The following is a 23,566-nucleotide window of genomic DNA, read 5'->3' as shown; positions in this document are numbered from 1 at the left end:
AGTATTCTCTTCAAGTATCTTGCATAGACAATATAGGTTATCAATGATACTAGTACTACTACTAGTACAACTTTTATTATTATTAATAATAATAATAAATAATAATTATAATTATAATTATAACAACACTGTGTTTAAACATGAAAGAAACGCGGTCTGTGTTTGAATACTAAAAAACTAGTTGATTGCTAACCTCGGTAGTCGTAAAGTCTAGGAGTCAAGGATATTGTTCACGAGCTTGTGAATTTGGGTTGAGGGTTTAGGTTGAGTATTCGGGCTCGAGCCAAACATTGTTAAAAGTTATAGGGCACTGGCCAAATATCTTCAAAACTGTTCGGCCCGGGTTTACAATTGTAAACAACTTGAGCAGCTGGGCTCACAGCTCACTCACTATGGACCCGAACCGAGAAGTGAGCCGAGCCAACAGCTCACCGAACCGTGTCAGCAAGAGCCTTCGGCCCAGATGAGCCGAACCGAGCAGATGGTTCATCCAACCAAGCCAGCTCGAGCCGATGGTTCACCCCAAGCGAGCCGGCTCGAGCCATCGGCTCAGTTATTACTTCCCAACTGAGCTTCTTATTAAAAAAGTCTCTTGTGGTCTCGATATCGAGACGAGAAGACATGCGAGCATGTTTCCTCTAGTGAGCAACATTAAAAGTATTCCATATTACTACTTAGCTTACATTTCTCATGGCTTTCGCTTTCTAGTGGAATCAGGCCATGATTTCAAAACGAGTTAAAACGTAATAATAATAATAATAATAATAATAATAATAATAATAATAATAATAATAATAATAATAATAAATATAAGTATTCCATACATATAGAAATGCTTTTGACCAAGCACACAAGAAATTATATTTTGTCCATTTAGCACTATCATTCTTTTGTCACTCACAATTATTAATATTCATATAGTAAATATCTTATAATTCTTATATTTTAAAATCAATTGACAGGGCTCTGATTGCTTTTATGAGAAATAAATCTTTGGTTTTATAGATCCTACGCAGTGGCGATGATCGTGCGTCGTTTCGGTCCTATGCCGTTTCGGTCCTGTGCCGTGTCGATCCTGTGCCGTGTCGATCCTGTGCCGTTTCGTTCCTATGCCGTGTCGATCCTGTGCCGTTTCGGTCCTATGCCGTGTCGATCCTGTGCCGTTTCGGTCCTATGCCGTGTCGGCTCTATGCCGTTTCGATCGTACGTATTCTATGCATATAACTTGCACAGGCATAGAATCGACAGGAGTTTATAATTTGTAAGAGCAAAGATTAAAGAGATAATAAAAATATTATCTTTTTAGGCACATGATTAAAAGTTAAATTATTTCAGAGCAGCGGCGTGAGAGCAAAACGGCACAGGATCGACACGGCATAGGATCGACACGGCATAGGACCGAAACGGCACAGGATCGACACGGCACAGGACCGAAACAGGTTTCTGAGCTGAATTGTCGGTCGTATGCCGTGTCGATCCTGTGCCGCATCCCCATTCCTTTATTACTGATTATTCTCGCAGGTTGTACCTGAGTTTCTTAAATAAAAAAAAAATAAAAAAGAAGTATTGAGGTATAACAATCAAGAGATTCTCAAGTTTATTATTATTATTATTATTATTATTATTATTATTATTATTATTATTATTATTATTATTATTATTATTATTATTATTATTATTATAAGTATTCTGTCTTTCAGCAGATCATAGGACTAATGAGTTTTTCTTTCTTTTCTTCTTAATTTTCAGTTTGGTCCTGGAAATGTTTCTTCCATATTTCTGAATTTTCAACTCTCTCTTTTAACTCCCAATATTTTCTTCTATTTCTCAAATCATCGATCACTTGTGTTCTTCTTTCTCCTATTCCTCGCTTCCCTTCCATCTTTCTTTCCTTCTATGGCTGTATGAAGAAGACAATTTCTTTGCAAGATGTGTCCAATCCAATTGGCTTTTCTACGAAGGATGGTGGCTAGAAGCGTCCTCTTCTCTCCTATCCGTTTTAAAACTTCTTAAAACGACTTGCTCTTAAGTTTACGATGGATAATTAAGCCTACAGAATAAGAGTTTTCTTTCTTTGTCTCTCTCTTTGTGTGTGTGTGTGTGAGAAAGAGAGAGAGACAGAGATATTTGTTTTCTGAGTACAGTTTTGTCTGCAGAACTCAGATTTGTTAAACTCGACTGAATTCGGTCATTGAATTAACAATCTGTGGTCAAAACGAAATCTGCATGATATTCGAGTAAGTCCAAAATTGATCGGAATTTTAGAAAATTTTACAAAACTTTTCAAATTCAAATTACAGCATCTGTGATGCTTCTCGACATAATAAATGTAGATATCTTCTAAAGAATTCTCAAAAATAGTTCGGGAAAAATCTCGAATGTCTTCACACTTGTAGTTTCATTAACATTTGTTTGAGTCTTTGTAAACTTCCTTTCCCACGACTTTCATATTTTATCTGTTCCAGGGGCAAAGTGAGGAGGAACGCTGTTCTCCCACTTTCTAAATATATCTATGGCGTTACCGCACTTCCTAGAAGATTACAATCGGTAAAGATAGGCACGGGGGACAGCGTGATGTCATGCATCCCCTTACCTTTTCAGATCCACTTTTACCCCTCATCTGTTCTAGTTGGCATTGAGAAGATATAACATTCATTTGAGTATAATAAAGGATCATGGCTCCTTAATGGTACCATTGTTATAAAGTAAAGCGTCCTGAGACGATCGCGAGGCAAAATACATCTGAGGTTCGACTCCCACTGAAAAGCATGGGTCTTTTTAAATGTTCCCACTGTTTCTGTGTTCGTGTTCTTGTCGAGTCCAGTAGAAATTCAACAGTGTAAGAAATAACTGAATAAGTTTTTTTAAAAAAAATCGCATTAAAAGTGGTAAAGTTCCTACTTCGCGGGATTTCTAGTTCGATCCCAGGTCATCATCTCCATGGATTTTCTTGGGGGTTTCCCACATTCTCATTCCACCAACTTCATAATAAATCAGTTTTATTAATCATTTATCTTATTTAGCCTAGTAGTATTAATCATTTATCTTTTTTTTCTTTGGCCCCTCTCTAAAAATTTTTGCCAATCACTATTTTAGCCTAAAGGACCTAATGATAGTGTTAAATATTTTATTCTATTTCTGTTCAATAAGAAGCCATAAAAAAGTAATCGTAAAGAGGCATCATCCACAGTTTAAAAAAAAAAAAAAAGCAAAACAGAGAACGTGAAATGGAAAGAAGACTAAACATAAATAAATTACTTACGAGATGCGAAGTTTTTTCCTTTTGATTTCGTGATGCCGAAACGTCAGTTCTTGATTAGCAAATTCCCGCTGCGTGCTTTTCCCACCACGTTTCCCTGCATCGACTGCCACCAGAGATCTGTAGGAGAGAAATTCTCGTAACAGGACGATACCTGTCTTGGAAATTCGCACTGCCATCTATTGCCGGACGCTGAAGTTACAAGTCTTAGTGGGCAAACAATGTCGGAAGATCGCTATATTTTAAAACACAATGTTTTATTATTCCATTGTCAAGAATAAATTATTTCAATTAACATTAAACTAATTTTCAATTATGACAAAACATAGAAACATTACAGTACAGACGATGACAGAATATTGTTCATATTGCACATGAAATTAACATGATTTGATTTGATTGTTTGGAGTTTAACGTAAAACGTTATGGGGCCAGTTTCTCAAACTGTGGTCTACAGAATTAGTGGTCTTCATAGATTGGATATTATTTTTAAAAAAGACATACAAAAAGTACATTTCAAATTAACTGCGTATCACATATCGAAGTTGAAAATCGCAAACAGTTATTGATTTTACAAATTATACAGGGTGTGCCAAAAGTCTGGACCGGGCTAAATATTTATTATTTTTTATTTTATTTATTATTTATTCACTTTCCTTTTGGCCCCAACGAGCTAATGCTCACATTAAGGGGCAGTACAATCCACTACGTACATATTTCAATAATAATATAACATGACAATATATGTTTGTCATAGACTAAAAAGAGACAAATAAAAGAAAGAAAAATAAAGAAACAATAATGGAAATAAAGTACAATTATATATATATATATATATATATATATATATATATATATATATATATATATATATATATATATATATATATATATATATATATATAAGAAAAGGAAATACATGGTAACTACTAAATACACGGAACAATAATAGAAATTCAAAATATTGCATAAGATGTTAACTTGAATAACAATATCTGAAATACATGAACAGAAACTTTTATAGTTATGGATTATATATGTAATTTACATTAACAACAAATTTAGGGAAATATCATATAGCGTGACGGTTATTTACAATGAGCTATAAACTGCTCCCAGTAATGCTGTGTCACCTGTTTCTTAAATATATACTCACTACAACAATTTTTAAGTTTATCTGGAAGGTCGTTATACGTTTTGAGTAGACTGTATTTGACATTCTTTGTGCCATAGTTAGTAAAGTTCATTCTTCTTATATGTAATGCATTTCTACGTCTAGTATTGTATTCATGGATTTCGTTATTTTTTTTGAAGCTTGAGATTAATATGTGTCTGGGAATTTATAATTTTGTAGATTAAAATACTTGTTTGAACTTTTGTAATTAAATTTAGTGGTAATATTCCTGAGGCCATGTACAAACTATTGCTGGAATATCTGGGAGGTAATCCATACATTGACTTTATTGCTTTCTTTTGGAGAATTGCTAATCTCTTTATATCTGATTGCCTACCATTCTGCCAGATTACCGATTAGTAAGATAGGTGGGATTGTATGAGTGAATAGTATACTGCTCTAACACTTGAATTTGGTACGATATTACGTAAACGACTGAGAACTCCCACAACTGGTGATATCTTTTGTGTTAACATTAATATATGTTTATCCCATTTCATATTTTCATCCAGTACCAGACCTAAGTATTTTACAGTATTTGCTCTGAGTATAGTCAATTCATCTACCTGTAGTTTGCCAGGGATCCGTGTTTTAAATGAAGGCTTATGAAACACTAGAAACACTGTTTTGGAGGGATTCAGCAAGAATTTGTTTTCACAAAGCCACCGACTTAAAATGTTTAAATCGTGTTTTATATTACACAATAGTTCTTGAACAGAGTTTTCAACATAAAGTATTGTTTTGTCATCTGCAAATAAAGCAACTTTACCTTTGAGGTTTAACTCTTTTATGTCATTTATATAAATCAAAAATAATAGTGGACCTAAAACTGATCCTTGTGGCACACCATGAAGAACTGGTAATGCAGTGGTGCCCACCCCCCTTTATGTCTATGACGCACCCCCCCCCCCAATTGTCTATCCGTAGGTGTTCTTCCATGAAAAAAACTTCTTTTCGATTAATTTTACCCCCTCATCAAACATATTTATATAGATTTTACCCCCCCAAATATTTCAATGACGCAGTTTGTGTCATAGCCCCCCCTTGTGGGCACCCCTGGGTAATGCAATGCTCTCTTGACCATTAACATACACATATTGTGTTCTATTGTTCAGGTAACTTTTAAGCCATTTCAGAGTCACTCCTCTTATTCCAGATTTTTTTTCAATTTTTTAAGCAAGATTGCATGGTCAACTGTATCGAAGGCCTTTTTTAAGTCAATAAATAACCCTGCTGCTAGTTTATTGTTGTCTAAAGCCTCTTCTACTTCAATTACTAAATCAACAGTTGGTTTTAATGCACTTTTTCCTGAATCCATATTGGTGTTTGTAAAAGAAGTTAAATAATTCCAGATACCTAATTACCTTATTGTATACACACTTTTCTATTATTTTTGACATACAGTTTAGAATGGAAATAGGTCTGTAGTTACCTGGTTGTAATTTATCACCCCCTTTAAAAACTGATACAACTTTTGCTACTTTACACAAAGTCGGAAATGAACCAAGCTCAAAAGAAAGATTAATGAAATCAGCTAAACAATACTTTAATGTACTTTTACATTTTTTAAAAATTTTGTTTGTAAGATTATCTTTTACAGTATTTCTTTTCATCTTTAGTGAGTTAATAACAGTTAAAACTTCATCAGCAGTCACAGGCTCGAAGTAAAACGAATTAACTCTGCTTTGATTACCGTACTCTTGGTCATGTACTTTAGAGATTTGAGATACCAAGTCTAGTCCTACATTTGTGAAATATTTATTAGGTGCGTTAGGTACTTCTTGGTCAACTATTTCTATTTCACCAACACATAATTTAGCAACTTCTGATTTTTTATGCTGGGTTGTGTTTGTTAAAATCTCATTAACTACTAACCAAAATTTTCGAGGGTCATTTATTATTCATAATTCGTTCGTGATAGAACGCATTTTTAGATTTCGTTTCTCTTTCGTAACTAAATTTTTCACGTTCTTGTACTCTTCACGTATGAAATTATTTCCAGGATATTTTTTTTGTAAGAACAAAATATTTATCTCTTCTACGTATTAGTGATAATAACTGTTCAGTCATCCAACTATTTTTATAATACTTACGAGTTTTAACTATATTTGTGCGATTAATTGTAGCTTTTTGAATTCCTACATTTATATACAAAATTAATTGATTATAGCATTCACCGATGTTATTCCCACCAAAAGTTAACTTATTTCTTAAAAAATAATAATTTGCTTTCTTAAAATCAATTTTAGCACAATTGTTTTGAACCTAGTCGATCCAAAGTCAATTGGGATCAATGTTGATTGAAGGGGGAAACATTATGACGTAGTTAAGGTTGTCGTCAGCCATCTTGGTGGCCGCCATATTGAAATCAACTTGTTTATTTTAAATAGCAACATAATCGTGTACACGTATTAAGCAACATTCGCGTTCGAAAAAAAAATCAAACGAAAAAGTTATTTTTTCAAAATCTGCAACGGTTTTGAAGTTATGAATGCATTTAGGTATCTTTTAGACGCAAATTTTGTTATGTGTGGAGCATTGTATGAACGGAAACTACTTTTTAGTTGTAGGTAGAACTGGATGTTAACTCGAGAGGAAAGAATCAAAATTATCTTTTCAGCTGAAGGACGCAGTTAAGCAATACTAGCAACCATCTTCAATGAGCGGCATCCTAATCGCAAATCGGAGACAGACAATGCTGTACGAAGACTAATGCGGTCAATCCTATATTCGATGCAATTCAACATACATAGGTATTGGATTGCATATATATATATATTGAATTCCATTGAATTGAATGGAATGTATGGCAAACTGGCATCTACTTCCTATGTCGTAGGAAAGGATGGAGAAAAGTACCGACAAGAGCCATTTTAGTATAGATACCATCCGGGAATTCACTTTGTGGAACTGAAAAAAAAACAGTCAGGGTGGCCGGATATGCATCTAGCTACGCTATATAACGCAACCTTGTGGACACATTAACTTCAGTAACTGGAATTGGATTTCAATGACACATTGCTGATGCAATGAGTGTCTCAACACCGCAGTCCAGTTCGACGATGGGTCGTGGATGCAAGGGGGAGCTAACCGTCTCTCCCATATAGACGTGGCAATGACCATGGAGCTAGAAAGACGGAATAAACCCCACTCGCAAGCTTTTGCACAACTGCACATAAAAAAGAAAAGCGGGCCTAAATGCTGAGCATTTTTAAGATATAGCATGAAACATATCCAAACATTTAAATTTTTCCGGGCTACGACCATCCTCATACACGTGATTTCTTCGCGTCTTTACCATATCCTCACTTTTTCCATGTAATATCATTCCTGATTTTTTAAAATAGTTTATTCACGTACAGGATTACTTTGTGGCCTAAGCAGCAATTTTTTAGCACTTTGCCCTTCTGAAATATTCCCAAAAATGCCATCAAAATTACAAACTCCAACTTTCGGAACCCCATAAATCTACGGAGCCAGTAGTATTATAGCTGTAAATATTTCTGCAGACGCTTTATATGCAATGGTATTCAGCACAAAATTTATGAACTCTCCACTTTTTGTCATTTCAACATACAGCACCTACATTTTTTTTTGACTTGTTGTGGTGAATTCATGTATTGGTTTGCAACCCTGCGTATTTATTTAGAAGCAAGAGTATTTGTTCTCCGTATACCTCAGTCTCTCATCTAAACATTTGTTTTTTGTTTGGTGTTCTGATATATATGTCCTGAACAATAATAGTTATCGTACACGCTTGCAAATGCATAAAATGGCACTCCAGCAACAACAAAAATGGCCGCCATTCAGGAACAGTCTTACATTTGACAACGTGAATAGTGTTATTTATCTTCTCATATAGAACGTTCATCACACTCAAATTTCTATAATTTTCTTAGACCACTTCGTATGGATTTATCCATATTACAGTGTCCATAACTACTGTACAATACAGGTACACACAGGAAACTGCACACACAGAATACAATACGTCTCGCCAACTCTTATTATAGTGGAAGTTCTTCCATGAGTGTGTAGAATAGCGAGATTGGTAGAAAAAATGCTATTTTTTTTATATAGAAGTACATATTGTAATACCCTGCACGAGGTTTTAGACTTGTAAACATCAACATGAGCTTTTTATTTATAAACAAAACCCCGTGCTCTTTACTACAAGTTACTACATGAATCGGTCAACAGGAATCCTCGTCACAACCTGGTCATATGTTAGAAGAGGAACACTAGCACCAATGCTGCTCAGAAGACGGTATAATTCTCCATATATCTCCTCAATCGGTTCAGTATTGGCTTGTCAACTCCCCTCTCTTAACTTTCTTGGAACTTTGAGAGATCCAAAGTTTAAACCAAGCCTCCTACCTTTCCTGGAGCTTTAAGAGGTCGTACTTAAAAAAAAAAGCCTTCTGGCTTTCCTGAAGCTTTGAGAGATCCTAACTAAAACCAAGTGTCACGTCAGAAGGGCCCGGACAAAAGGGCGAGGACAGAAAGGCCCAAGTCAAAACGGTCTTGCGTCAAAAGGGCCCGGGTCAGAAGGGCCCCGCGACAAAAATGTCCGATATCAAGAAGCCTGAGATATAGCCTGAACAACCTCAGAAGTATAAAAATACTTAATAGATGAAAAATAATCTGTGTACAATAGCTGATTTATTTGTGTTCAAAGAACATACATGTGAAAAAAATATAGGGTTAGTAAAAATCTTGTGACAGACCAGCAATAACGATACGCGTGGACGGAGAAAAAATAAATATAGCAGATGAGTATTGATGCGAAAACTGCATTGAATGGGATACGGATGTCATGGGAAATATTTTGGGCTCCGCATTATTTGATATTACACAATATTTTTTGAATGGAAAGGGATTAGGTTTGTCATATCAATTTATTCTAGAACCTTAGCACAGATGAAAAAAAAATAACTTTTAAAAAAAATCTTATCTTTATTCGTTTGCGAGATAGGGTGATAGGGGTCTTCATGTGTTTGACATTTGTATTTAGTAGATCAAAGAAAGTATCTGGACAGGCAACGAGACACACAGACACAGAAAGTGAAAGTTGCAAGTGTGTGTTGATGCAAAATCTGCACTAAGTAATGGTGTGGACATAATGGCAGCCATCTTGGATCCGCCATATTGGATATCACACATTTTTTTGAAATGGAAAAGAATATGTTTGTCACATCAATGTAGGCTTGAATCTTTCCACAAACGAGAATCTGAATTTATTTTTTACCTATCCCCATTCTTTTACGGGGCAGTGTGTTTAACATTTGTATGTAGTAGGCAAAAGTATCAGGACAATCCAGTAATAATGTGGCGGAGGAAAAGCAAATGTTACAAGTGTGTGTTGTTGAAAAAACTGCATTGAATGGGGATATGAACATTGTTCATCACATAAATATTCAGATATCGTGAACCAAGCTACTATAAAATGTCCTCAAAAGTTATATTATCCCTCCAAGTTAATACAGTTAGTATTTAACAGCAAACATACAACGATTTATAACTTCCTTTAAGCATTTCGGCATGGTTGTTACAATTTTCCTGGTATAGTGTGGGGAAATATTGTTCCTCGCTGTACGTAATGCTTTTCTCAAACCTTCTTTCACCATAACTCGTACATATTGACATTACGTTGCAATTCGTTCCAAAGATTTTCAATGGGGTTAAAGCCGGTACTGTGGGGTGGGGTTTCGCTCACTTTTGGGCAGTTTTAAAACAAGCATTTCTTGACAACATATGTGTACTTTGTTTGGAATCAATATCTTTATAAAATTAGAAGTCCTCCTAAGAACGTTAAGATATATTTATTTTTATCAGAATCTTATTAATACACAGGGGGCGCGGTGGCTCAGTAGTAGAGCCTTCACCTCTGGTGCTTGGGGTCCCTGGTTCGATCTAAACTTGCGCTGTGTGGACTTTGTGGTGGACAAACACCGTGTTCGTGGGTTTTCTCGGGGTTCTCCCGTTTTCTCCCACTTTCTTCATTCCACCTTTTCACTCATCTTCATCATCGTCTCCTCTAGCCTAACCGGCATAACTGTGGGACGTAAAACTTTAAGATTTCATTTCACTTTTTTCATTAATACACAATAACTCTCCAACGTCTGGTGAACATATATAACCCAAACTATTATACTTCCTCCTCCGTATTTTACAGTACGCTGGAAATTCTTGACATTTTTCTCTGTATTTACTTGTCGTAAAACTATTATTCTACCATCATATTCATGCAGGTTTAACTTAAACTAGTCGAGAAACAACACGTTCCCACCAATTTTTGGGTTTATCTTCGAAAGCTCTAGAAAATTTAAGTATCTTATATTTCTTAATTTAGATAATACCGTACATGGTTTCTTTCTAGCAATTCTACCATTATATCCTTTCCCTATTAACTATACCGGGTATAATACACTGACCAGACAAAACATGTTACCGCCCACTACTATTTGAACGAAGTCGTTGAGCTCTACCGAATATTCGAAACTGCACATTAAAAGCATTCTATTGCTTTATAGTCATAAAGTAAAAATTAATCACAAATATACTTACTATTAAAATATGTTATACTTACTATTAACATAAGTGGTAATTTCACAATGTTCTACAAACGCAAGCAAACGAACAGAAACGTTAAGAACACAATGAAGCGCTATTTATTAGTTGCCTGTCCAAATACTTTCTTTTACTAGAAACAAATGTCAAACGTAGCACACTCTATCTCGTAAATAAATAGCGGTCGGTCAAAAGTCGGTTCAAATTATCGTTTGTAGTAAGATTCTAGCCTAAATTCATGTGCCCAAATACCCCTTTCTATTTGAAAATATTGTATGGTATATAATATGCGGAATTCAAGTTGGCTGCCATGATCACTGAACGCAGTTTTGACATCAATACCAACATTTGCTTTTCCTTTCTCCACATGTCTCTTTGTTACTGCCCTGCCATGATACTTTTTTCTATTAGATACATATGTTAAACACCCTGTCTCATAAACAGATGGCTATGTGTCAAAAATGAGTTCACATTCTCATCTGTAGGAATATAAAGCCTAAATTGAAGTGTAAAATCATAGCCTTTTCCATTAAAAACGTGCTATCTTCAATATGGCGGAATTAAAGATGGCTTCCACGGTGAACACATTCCAAATCGATGCAGTTTTTAATACCAAATGCAACATTTGATTTTCCTCCGTCCACGCGTGTCGTTATTATTGTTCTGTCCCAATACTTTTGACTAGTCTGGAGGCCAATTCTAGGAAAGGGCTTCAAAATCACATTTGCTAATATGTTCTGTTAAAAGCAGACAAAAGTGTAAAGATAAGTGTTCCTTAGGAAAAGTATAAGGGTGGTTGTCACTGTGAAAAGTTCTTCTAATTACTTTAAATGATGTCATGACCAAACATCTATTCAATAGAGCAAAAAAAATTGGATACGACTGTATAATTTTAAAACGGCTTGAGGAAATGAGGCCATATCATACACACAGGTAACGGTGGTAGAGCCAAATGTGATAGGGTGTAGTACTACTGTGGCAACCATTTTGAAGTCCGTCATCTTGGATTCAGGTTTAAAATTTTAAATGAGAAAGGGGTCACATGATATATCCTTTTAGGATGGCGTTTTACCGTAAATAAACATCGAACGCTTTTTTCGAGCTAACTTAATTTCTGTCAATTATTGCTTGTGAAATGATATAGCCATTCTACAGGTTGAGTTCAAAATGACTCTTTCAAATAAGCGTACATTTCTATTACAACGAAAAGTGAGCTCTACTATTGCAGCAATACTTCAGTGAAGCAATATTGTATCTAAACATTTTTGCGTGTTACATATTAATTGTTTATTCCTAATCACGAAAGAAGGTATATAGGAAATCATAGCATAATTTTCTTAAAAACTTAATAGCTAACAATCGGTGAAGGTTTTTTGTATATTCAGGGTTCTGTTGGCATTAGTCAGACTCATTGTCTGTACGATTCTTACATCAAAATGAACGACTGCATCCACACACTCTGGTGCAAAACATCTCTCCTTTTCTACACAGACAATGTCTAGTATTGCATTTACTTATACTTTCCTTCTCCTGGCAACTGGGTTGTAACGAATCAGTGGTCAACAGTTGTGGAACTAACATACCATCTATTAACTTCCATCTACATTTAAGAGGAGATAATAATTTTGGGTGGGTCTCAATGACTGCTTCCATACGTTAGTTTGATAGTGAGCTCTCATTGCATGTAGAGTCAAGGCATCCTTCGTTGTAAGTAGTGAGTCAATATTGCTTGTCAGTTTCCGAAACAGCACAGCGAACTTCATGTATAGATGTATTTGTCAAGTTCGGTTCATAAAGATGACTCACAAATTGTTCTAGTGACACAAGGCAAATCACTTAACAATTTTTCTTTGCCGAAATTGTGGAGGTGTGGAAATCACTGGAATACTTTTCACGCAGACTTCTTTCCAATGTCTGTAAACTGGCTGATAGTATCACATCCAGTGACGGCATGAAATGTCAATAAGCCTTTCAGAACCTCATCCGGTAGTTTGATCTCGTGAACCTTGATGTAGCACGGTTTCCTCATTGTTCCTGATTTCAACCAAATTTCACGACTTAGTTGTTTGCCGTAATTATTTTAACAGATGAAACACTTTTTCAAGTTGATATCAATTGCTCTTTCTCTCTTCCTACCAATAGCCACTGCTCCCACTGGTTCCATCTTAAACTGTATAAAAAACTAGGGTTTCATTTAGTATGACTACTGTAAGTATTATTTAAAATAAATACAAGACATAGGGAAAAATATATATATGCATCTATGGTGTAAAGTTTGTCAATATATATAATACATCGTTTTACTGAAAGAATAACAAGGACAGATTTGTCATCGAAACATGCAATATCTATACCGCAATTAGAAACATGCTTTCTTTCCCTTAATTCTTTAGGGTACAAAGCAATTCACATTGAGCATATAGTTTGATTTAAAAAATTTAAAATCATAAAAAAAGGAAGTAAACTCGATTTACTATTACTCATTACACATACTATCTTATATGTTAGCTGTTTGTCCAGTGGTACAGAAGTAGGATGGATCAGGGATCGTATATAAAGGAAAAAGATATTCTTTGAAGGAATGTTCTGCAAAAGTATATCGTTTTCCCACGTGTGAGATCATACCCCCATATAAATGGTATAATATTATTCAAAAGCTTATTTTGTGGTGAATAAAATGGTGTATGAACCATAAGCCTACATTAATTCTGAGAAGAGTAACAGCCATTTATATTAGAGTCTATGACTTTTCCCGAAATTGGTGCGCCATTAAAGAATTGATATTAAAGATACAATTAATACTAGGCTTCAGATAAAGTTTCCAAGATGACAACCTACCTGTAACACATTCCAAAGAGTTACGTAATCATGCTACATAGGTTGTCTGCTTTTAACAGGACACATTAGCGATATCAGAATTGGCCTGTAGACTATTACCTTGTATGGAGATCCACAGCAAAATCAAAGAAACGTTTTCAAGAGAATATTATTCATATAATATATGTTTTTATACTTTGATTCAGGGGCAGAAATGGAATTTTAGAACTAAGGGAACAGTCATTAATAGATAATGTCTGAATGGACTATGTCTCGAGAATACAAACTCAGAGAGACACGGATAAAAGCAAACTTTCTTCGAGAACCGACTTAAGCGATAGTGATTGTTGCACAACAAACAGCAACCATCAAAATTAATATCACAATTTATTTCGTTTTTGTTTTTAATAACCACTGATATTCTTCCTTCTGTTGAACAAACACTTCTACTTACTAAGAGGACACTATCCCCTCGTGCATCTCTGATTTCCATTTCTGTTTTGATTTCAAGCTTTCTGGACGTTGGACCATTTCTACCCGGGCCCTTTTCACTCGAGCGCTTTTGACGCAGGGCCATTTGAACCGGGCCCTTTCGACATGGAGCCATTTTGACTCAGGCCCTTTCGTCGCGGGACCCTTTTGGCCCGGTCCCTTTTGAGCGGGGACCTTTAGACCCGTGCCCTATTGACGCGGGGCCCTTTTGACTCGGGTCCTTTCGTCGCTGAGCCCTTTTGACCCGGGTCCTTTTGACTCGGGCTCTTTTGTCGCAGGGTCGTTTTAACCGAGGCCCTTTTGACGCGGGGCTGTTTTGACTCGGACCTTTGTGTCCTCGCCCTTTTGTCCAGTCCCTTCTGACGTGGAATACTTAAACCACGCCTCCTATCTTTCCTGGAGCTTTGAGAGATCCTAACTTGGCTTTTTTGTGAATCCTTCCCTTGGCCTCCTAGACCTTGGGACACCTGTTTACCCTAACTAGTTAGTGAATTTTGAATTGGTCTTAGGACCACACTTATAGTAAATCTGTGCTACATTGTTTTATAACAGAAACTTTTATAATGAAAGGTGTGTGGGAGAAAATCGAATCCCATGTGTAAATTGCTCTACTTTCTATCTTAATAAAGTAATTTTACAATACTGATGTTTTAAGGTATGCTTAATTACAAAAGCAAAATTTATGAGTTGGAACTATGAAGGATTTTTATGTTAGTGCATTTACCACATCCATACAGGAATACCGCATAATCATAATTGTTCTTTCATTCCATAACATAAATTTCCATGTTTGTAACCCTTCAGGTTTACATTGGATCTATGTAGAAGAGATAGCGTGAAATATTATTTTGAAGTGGATTCCGTGTTTCAAAAATTAATTTCATCCCCGCTTTTCTGCTTCTACTAAATGCTGGAGTGCCGTATATCTACCATCTTCGGTTTCACTAATCTATATACAGTATATAAAATTGAAAATCACTATGTTTGTGACTCTAAATCTCGTGAACCGCCCGACCGATCTCGATCAAATTTGTAACATGGATGAGGTTCGAGGCTGGGCTGGTTTTGTTCTATTCGCTTTCATGGTAGAATGGAGGGTAGGGGGAGAGCGAGGGGGGTAAAAAATAAATAAAACCTAATAACTCCTGAACCACTCGACCGATCTTGATCAAATTTTTCAGCATAGATGACGTTTAGGCCTGGGATCGTTTTTATGATTTAAATTTGACGGAGTAACGTAGGGGAAGAAGAGGAGGGGGAGATATATAAAAATTAATTTTTAAAAGACTGGAAGTGTTAATAACTCTTGAACTATCCGAACGATTTCGATTACATTTTCAAGGTACATTAGGCTTGGATCTGGAGACATTTTTGTGATTTCACTTTAACGGTAGATCCTAGGGGAGGGAGACGTATAAATAAAAACTAATAAAATCTAATAACTTTTGAACCACCCAACCAATCTCGATCAAATTTTCAACATATATGAGGGTCGGGCCTAGGGTGTTTTAATCGTTTCACTTTGACAAGCCAACGGAAGGGAGGGGAAGGGGAGAGATATATATATGTAAAAAAATAAATAAAAAATAAAAATGATTGCCTTTGTGACTTCCTCACTCTTAAACCACCCGACCGATCTCAGTCAAATTTTCAACATAAATGAGTTTAGTGGCAGGTATTAGTTTAGGCTATTCACTTTGACGATGCAACGTAGGGGAGGGGGAGGGAAATTTAAAAATGATCAAAAATGACAGATATTATTGTTGAATCCATAGTTTTCGGGTTCAAAACAGTGACACTTCTGATGCTGTTTCAATGCAAGTTTAGCCCTGATAGTTGGGTAGGGGAGGGTGGTAAACATTTAAAGATGATCGAAAATGACTAATATTAGTGTCGAATCCATAGTTTTAGGAGTACCTGAGATTAACAGTGACAATTCTGATGCCGTGCGCCGCAGCACGGAGGAGGGGGAGGTGATATATATATATATATATATATATATATATATATATATATATATATATATATATATAGATAGATAGATAGATAGATAGATAGATAGATAGATAGATAGATAGATAGATAGATAGATATAGATATATATAGATATATATAGTATAATAATAATAATAATCGAAAATGACCAATATTAGTATCTAATCCATAGTATTCGGGATCATTCAGATGAACAGTGACATTTCCGATCCGGTTTAAATCCAAAATCAGCCCCGCCACTAGGGGGAATGGGAGAAAGAGATATATAAAAATGATCGAAAATGGCCACTATTAGTGTCGAATTTATAGTTTTCTGGGTCCCTTAGATGAACAGTGATACTTTCGATCCCATTTAAATCCAAATTCAAATCCGCAACTTGGCGGAGGGGAGAAAGAAATATTTAGAAATCATCGAAAATGACCGATATTAGTGCTGAATCCACATTTTTGGGGTCGCTAAGATGAACAGTGACACTTCCGATGCCATGGACCGCAACATGGGGAGGAGGAAATTATATATATATATATATATATATATATATATATATATATATATATATATATATATATATATATATATATAAATCCTTTTTATTCTCGTCGTAAAAAAACTCTATTATGAGATCCGACTGTACAAGAAAAATGTAAATGGTTGAGTGGAAGAAAAGGTTATGCCTTAACGCCGCCATTTTAAATAATAAATAAATAAATAACAATGTCAGTGTTGACTCCATAATTTTCGGTGTCATTAAGATGAACATTGATACTTACGATGCAGCATAGATCCAAATTCAGCCATACAACTTGGAGGATTGGGGAAAGGGAACATCATACTTCAGCACAAAATGTAAGTTATTATCAATCTGGAACATCGTAGTATATGATCTTCGGAACTAGGTGACAAGCTACATGGTTCGTATCATAAGATATAAATATGAAAAGGTAAGAAAAATGACAATAAAATGCATGAGATACAAAGATGTGCATTTAAATTATTTATTTCAACCCAGCGAAGCGTGTAATACAGGGTGCGGCACGTAAAACCGGCCCGTAAAGTGAACACATAAAATGAAACGTAATGTATTGAATATGATTAACTACAACATATAAATGAAATGTAATGTATTGAATATGACTACTCACCTTCACAGCAGGTGCTGAAAGTGTCCTCCGCCCACTTCAACACACATATGAGCACGATTGAGGAGATTCATATATACCCTTGTCAGTTCTTGTGTTGTAATGCTATTGGTGACATCCTGGATCCTGGTCTTGAGTTCTTCAATTTACGTACCCAGACAGGTGGAACCACGCCTCGTCACTCATGTGGATCCAAGAAACCACTGGCAACATTGCTCAACAGCCATGAACAGAAATGCACCCTCTTCTGCAGGTCAGGCTCCTTCAGTTCTTGCACAACACTTATCCGATACGGTTTTATCTTCAGTCCCCTTAAAACACGTCTGCAACTTCTCTCACTCGCATGAACCTGTTGACTCAATCTCCTGGTTGACTTTCGAGGACTTCTTGTCATTAACTCCTCCACCTGCATCTTTAATTCAGGTGTGCAGACAGATGGTCGTCTGTTCCTGGGAGCATTTTGAACCAATCCGCCATTTTTCAATCAATTCCTGAATGGTGCTTTTTGCTGGCACAGAACGTCCTGGAATTTCTCCCGAAACAAATTCTTTGTTTTCACAAAAGATCCAGTGAGAATGAACCCTTCAACAATGGCAACACGCTCGGGTATCCAATACGGCATTATCACACACTGACACTCACCCGGCTTAACACAATGAGGCCTTTTTCTCAACTGGTTTCGACAAGTTTCACTGGCTGCGGCTGCACGTGACTGCTGCAGGTCACGTAAGTCGACCCGACCTCGACACGCCATCTCTTGGTAGGAAGGTAGATTATTTAAGTGTTGCCAAAAACACAATATACCAGAATATTACGACGGGCCGGTTTTACGTGCCGCACCCTGTATATGCTAGTGGATTTCTCAAAACCAAAAATACTAAGCAAAGAGATAGTTAAATTTTTCTTTTCCTTTGGTTCTTTTACTTTCTGTCTTTTTTTTTTTTTCACCAAAGTGATGCATGTGATTAGAATGTTAGCCATCTATAATTTGGAAAGTCTTCCGTAGTTTCAGAACACGTGAAATGGAATTTCATATATCTAATTATATGAATATCAAACTAATCTTGTGGGTGATCGAATCATGAGAAAGCGGCTGGAAATAAATTTCGGAATATACAGTACTTATCTACTTTGAAGGGCGACAGGGTTGGGTCAGTGGTAGAGTGCGTACATCTAGTGTGTGAGGTTCCTGGTTCGATCGCCTTCCAAGTTTGTCGTGGAGAATATCATGTCCGTGGAATTTCTCGAGATAATTGTGTTTCCTCCCACATTCTCATTCCACAAACTATTCCACCATCATCATCATCCACTTGCCTAAATAATCCGTCTACTTTAGCCTAAAGGACATATGCGTGGGACGTTAAACTGAAAGATTTCATTTCATATAAATATATTCTCCCCGTGCCAACAACAGGCAATTCAGCCATTTTTTTTTATTTCAATTGTACAAAATCTTTCCCATATCTCTATTTTCCGAATACACGGTAGTACTGATAGTAATAGACAAACAGAAACAAAGTAGAATCATAACCTTTATTATCTTCATTGGTCGGAGTAATCTTTTTGAAAAGTAATAGCAAGATGTTCATACGAGTGAAACTACGGTGTTATGCATTCTCGCCTTAACTAGTGACTTAATCCCAAGCTGTAGATAAAGAAGATCACGTTTCCACATAATCTCCTCTATAATATCAGAATAGAGAGTGTCCTAAGGTAGGAAGTGGGACGCGACTGGAATAGTAATTACCCTTGTTACGTGTAACAAACGGGCTGTGGATGTAGGTACACAACACTGGCGCAGAGCCAGGGGCTAATTGTCGAGGGAGTTAGGGTGGAAATTCCCCTTGTCCTCAGAGGCAACTCCGCAAAACTTTGCCATTCTGTTTTTTTTTTTTCTTTTATGTGATATTCGGAGGATAGATTGTGTAACGGCAACTACAGAAACATGTAAACTCCGCAGCAAACTACAGAACTTTTTGCTGAACTGGAGCATTATGAATTGTTACGATGGAAGAACAAAAGACAAATAAACACTAAGCTCATATAATGTTTTCTGCAATTTTGTACTGTTGTGTTCTGTAATAACAAATAAACTTTTCGAAGTAAAACATTACCAAGCGAATGAATGCTACTGATTACCTTTATTCCCAGTCGGAAGGTCCTGTATTCAAGTTCGCTGTCTGCCCACCATAGCTAAAGTATAGGGTTATTCAAAAAGTGCGCCGGTTTTGGATCGTTTGGCAAATTTTTGTTCTCGGTTGCCGATATTGTTCTGTATTGTTGCTCTACCCACAAACAGTTCGATTGTCGCCTTAGTCTGAATTTCTTGCATTTCTTCCGTCTGTGCCTAGCCCATTTCCTATTGTCGACATTTATCGACATAATATTCTGGAAGTTTGAACCAGAAATAATTATTGCAGTATACACTGTTGTCACTTGTGACCACTGTCGACAAATGTCGACATCCAAGTATCAACAAGTTATGCATTTAACTTTAATAGAAACCATTTCAGACATTTAGTTTTGTTCTAAGTAAATTTGATTAGTAAATGCAGGTAGGCCCTACTGAGACGAATAATAATTCGAGCAGAAACGGGCTAGCCATGGAGCAGTTTACTATAGCGCAACGTGTGCTAATTGTGAAAACTTTTTATCAGAACGGTTTTTTATCAGTAACTGTCAGGCGGTTTATTCGCGCGGTTCTAGGGCGAAATGAGTCACCGAACGAATCAAGGATTCTCAGACTTATGAAAAAGTTTATTGAAACGGATTCAAAAGTGAATATTAAAAGTCCTCAGCGTCAGCGTAGTGGTCGTTCTGAGCAAAATATTGCGGTGGTTCGTGACAGTGTGGCAGGCAGTAGGCAGTCATAGTGTTACTGCATGCGAGCGCAATAGAGGAGGTCATATGCCCGACATCATTCACAATACCTGAAATCGGAATATGTGATGAACATGTTTATGAATTTTGTTAATAACCATATATTTCCAGTTTTTTTTCATCAATTCCACCAGGCGAATACGTGTATAGTACCTTCAGATATATACCCTACTTGACTTCTTTCATTTTCTTTACCACTAATGATTATGTTTTGTCGATTGTTATTAACTGCAATATAAATTTGTCTCTTAGGCTTTCTAGATAGTTACTTTTACCTAGAATCTTTAAGGAGAACTGCGCATCTAACTCACCCCTCCCTGTTAAAATATGAAATCTTTAACTTAGCTCTGTAGGGTCATACCTTTTAAAATAAAGTATACGAATGCTTACCTGAAGTGAATGTTTAAGGAAGAACCGGTACAATGAAAACATAGAAGGAAACGTATTGGCAAGACAAAACATTTCAGTTAGTACTATTTTCTAGTTATTAAACAACTAGACATATACATTTTTTAAAAAAATATTCTTTGATTTTCACAATTTTGGGGAAAATGTTTTTAAAAAATGGGGTCGAAACTTAAGAGAGCAGTCTTCAGGCTTAAAAAGCAGAGATTACATTATAATACTGCAAATTTAGCAGCGAATTTTATAATTCCCAGGAAATATTTATGGAGATACTGCGAGGGCAGTTCATTATACAGGGTGAGTCAAAAGTCCTTGGACACCTGCATAAGTTTGGAAATCGAACGGTGTTCACCAAGTTATGCGTACGCTGATGATGTAAATTTAGTAGGGGAGATAGAAGAATAATAGAAAGAAATGCAGAGGTCTTATTAAACGCTTGCATGGACAAGGGTTTAGAAGTAAATGCAGAGAAAACTAAATACATGAAAGTTCGTCGGGACCGTAATACAGCAAATTATGGATGTGTAAATATATTAAATAATACTTTTGATAAAGTGGATAGTTTCAAATATCTAGGATCAATATTAACAGACGAAAATCATATTCACGAAGAAATTAAATGTCGACTAAAAACAGGGAATTCGTGTTATTATTCAGTTCAAAATCTCTTGTCGTCGCTAATTCTGTCGAGGAATTTGAAGTTTAAAATATATAAAATGATAATCATACCTGTTGTTCTATATGGTTTCGAAAGATGGTCACTTACTCTTAGGGAAGAACATAGACTGAAAGTATTTGAGAACAAGATGCTCAGACGAATATTCGGATCCAACAGAAACAAGAATGGGGAACGGTGGAAACTTCATAACGACGAACTATATAATTTACACGGTTTACCCAACATTATTAGGTCATCAAGTCTAGGAGGCTTAGGTGGGCAGGACATATAGCCAGGATGGAAGAAAGTAGGGCGCTTTCAACGAGTTAACGGTAAGACCAATCGGAAAACAACCATTAGGAAGACCTAGGCGCAGATGGGCAGACAATATTTAGAGTGATCTCGCAGAGATAGGAATACAAAGTAGAAACTGGATCCTGTTGGCTAAGGATAGAAGTCAATGGAGAGCTTTTGTAAACGCGGCATTGAACCTCCGGGTTCCATAGGCTATAGAGTTGAGTTGATTTTGAGTTTACCGTCCCGTTCAGCAGCGAGGCTATATGAGACGTGGACCTACTGATTAACGTGGAATCCGAACCACATGAGCTCCCGCCGGGAATCGAACCCGAGCCCCCCACGCCAAAGGCACCATAGGCTATAGAGTTAGTTAGCTTACGAAGCATGAGTAGATGACTAAGCTGATACTACAAATAGATTAAATGCGCATTTACTGAAAAAATGGGTTCTACTGACATTGGATACTCTATATACTCTTCGTGTGCTAGGGCCTAGGGGAGAGGAGGAGATAAGATTTCATATCAGGTTACGTCACGCACAGTCGCACGCCTTCATTTTTATTAAAAATGGAAAAGCCAAGAGAAACAAGTGGCAGTCGGACACAAATCACCACACTTATTTGCGAAAAGCACTTTTCAAATCGGGTTATTGGGAGAGCCTCCAGTTCCAATGTTGTGGGGGACATGTCTCCCCATTTCCTCTTAATTTGTACCCGTACCTACAGCTGAGACAACATTCCAGCATGAGGAGAGTGGCATATCCTCCTCTGGCATTTGTTGCAATTAGTAGATTTAATACATATTGTGAGATTACTTCCAAGTAGCGGAAGTGGAATTAATACATATTGATAAGACTACTAAACGCACTACAGCACGAAGTTCAGTTTGAAATACTACAGAATACGATTCTTTTTTAAAAAAATGGAAAAACGAAGAGAAATCAATTTCATCTTACATTCCTTTGTGGAAGTCGGACACAAATTATCACACTTATCCCAATAAGCACTTTTTAAATCAGATTATTGGGGGGACAGTCCCCCCAGGTCCAAGATTGAGGGGGACATGTTCTCCTCGTCCACCCTGGGATTTGCGCCAGTGGTGTGAGCGTACCTTCCTTGACCCCCATAGAGGCGAGGAAAAGAGAAAAACGTACTACAAATTGGAAATATTCACTTAGATTTTCGTTTACTTTCACAAATTTATGGGCTGAGAAATCGTCTCTTTTGTTTCTGCGTCACCGTTTATCGCTGCCTAATACCATCGAATACCATGAAGATAAATGTTGAAACCGGAAGTGCTTTATTTTAACCACTTCCGGTTTGAATAGAAGGTTAACGGGGGAAATGGAACTTATACTTGGGACGCTGAATCTATTGCTAAAAATCTCATGTCGATATTTTTTTAAATCGTTTTTGCTATGATACCTAACGACGAACGGACAGCAAACCGGTTCTATGTTTCCGACACTTCTGCATAGCACATTTTGGAATTCTGAAAGGCATGAAATTATTAAAGTTTAATGTTGCTAACGAAAAAAATGTTTAAATGATTTCGGGTGCACATTAAATTTTATTTTCTTTCAAAAATTCAACTTACATGTCAATTAGACTAAATTCTACCAAAAATCAATATTTCCATTCATAAAAAAGGAAAAAAGGGTAAAGAACTGGTGAAAACAAGGTTTCCAATTGAAGTGTTACCACAAATGATCCGAACTTGAATGATAGAATTCAAAATATAATCCTCAAAAGCTGTAATCAGTGAATGGTACTCCCTGCAGAAGAAGGTTGCATTGATATCGCAGATAAACCGAAAGTCCACCAAGAATATATTGGAGACCTTAGTCAATATTTTAATAGGCGGACCATCCCACTATCGAA

General features: G+C 36.4%; 2 protein-coding genes across 2 annotated transcripts in view; one reads left to right on the top strand and one right to left on the bottom strand.

Moving 5' to 3' along the window:
- The window catches only part of LOC145684508 (aquaporin-5-like), a 165,297-nt gene extending 161,917 nt beyond the window's left edge, over positions 1 to 3,380 (bottom strand). The window contains exon 1 of the mRNA XM_081756936.1: positions 3,263 to 3,380. The gene's annotated coding sequence lies outside the window, so the exon portion shown is untranslated. The remainder of the gene's footprint in view (positions 1 to 3,262) is intronic.
- LOC145680740 (uncharacterized) overlaps positions 1 to 23,566 on the top strand; it is a 142,579-nt gene that overhangs the window by 94,016 nt on the left and 24,997 nt on the right. The gene's annotated exons all lie outside the window — the stretch shown is intronic.

Source organism: Thermobia domestica, chromosome 1 (genome assembly GCF_964235325.1).
Source record: "Thermobia domestica chromosome 1, izTheDome1.hap1.1, whole genome shotgun sequence".
NCBI classification, from domain to species: domain Eukaryota; kingdom Metazoa; phylum Arthropoda; class Insecta; order Zygentoma; family Lepismatidae; genus Thermobia; species Thermobia domestica.
The sequence above is the reverse complement of the archived record's forward strand: the minus strand, read 5'-3'. Positions and strand labels throughout refer to the sequence as shown.